Genomic DNA, 1,040 nt, shown 5'->3' with positions numbered 1-1,040 from the left:
CACGCACACACACACACACACAGAGCCATTTGCATCAAAGCAAGCAGTTCCATTTTAACATTCAAAATGTCTTCTATGAGTGTATTTTCTATATTTTTTTTCTAAAAATGAGGACTTTTAAAAATGACAAAGGTAACTTGTTATCTGATATTTACTGTTCTGTAAATGCAAGGAGTGACTTAGCAGTGGGCCCTGACCAGCTTGATAAGTGGTCTAAGCGCCTTCCATTTGGGGAAGAAAAACAAATCTGAGGAGGGGTATTTTTGAGCTGGTTTCCCAACTCTTAGTTTGATTAGCAAAATACACAAATTTACAGCTTGCCAGGTTGAAAACTGTTCTTACCTAAAGATATTACTGAGTCACTGACAGTTTTGAATTGTGTCTCTTCTCTGACATGTAAAAATAAAAAAAGAAACCCTGTTTATATGGTACTTAGAAAATAGTCTCAGTGCTTATTTGGGAAGCCTGTGGCTGTTGTGTTTCCATGGTGATACAATTCGCCAGTGTTGCCATTACAGTAGGTCCTGAGGCTCAGGTGTACTTGCCTGGGGACAAAGCCCTCAAGTTTCAGGGAACTCAAATTTAAGGCAGGTCCTAGGAAGCCACAGTACAGAGACTTCTAGGCTGGCGAAAGATTGGAGGTGGCAGGCTAGTCACAGGAGCTGATCGACACTTTCCTTTAAAGAATCAGTTTCTCATGTCTGGGGTTCTAAGGGATATGGATAGCAGGCAGGAGTAGGTTTGGGAACTGGCTTTGACAGTAGCTGGAAGAGTCTTAAGAAAAGGAAGTAAGTTGTTTAAAGGGTTACCTTTCCTGCAGCTGGTGCCGAAGAGGAATGGAAGAGTCCCCCAAAGGTGCAATTAGTGGTTGACTCAAAGAATCAATTCCTAACTTAGGCGCATACTGAGATTAGAAATTTAGAAACATGCCATTCCTGTAACAGACAGAATTAACGAGTCATTACAAAAGTGAGTTAAGCACACACTTTAGATTTAAGGTGGAAATCCATAATCAATGAGTTGCTAAAGATTGCTCCCCT

The 1,040-nt window shown here is 40.8% G+C and overlaps 1 protein-coding gene across 1 annotated transcript in view; it reads left to right on the top strand.

Annotated features, from left to right (window-relative positions):
- The window catches only part of Gda (guanine deaminase), an 83,758-nt gene that overhangs the window by 858 nt on the left and 81,860 nt on the right, over positions 1-1,040 (top strand). The gene's annotated exons all lie outside the window — the stretch shown is intronic.

Source organism: Octodon degus, unplaced genomic scaffold (genome assembly GCF_000260255.1).
Source record: "Octodon degus isolate 3935 unplaced genomic scaffold, OctDeg1.0 scaffold00087, whole genome shotgun sequence".
Taxonomy (NCBI): Eukaryota; Metazoa; Chordata; class Mammalia; order Rodentia; family Octodontidae; genus Octodon; species Octodon degus.
This window is presented reverse-complemented; position numbering and strand designations above follow the sequence as displayed.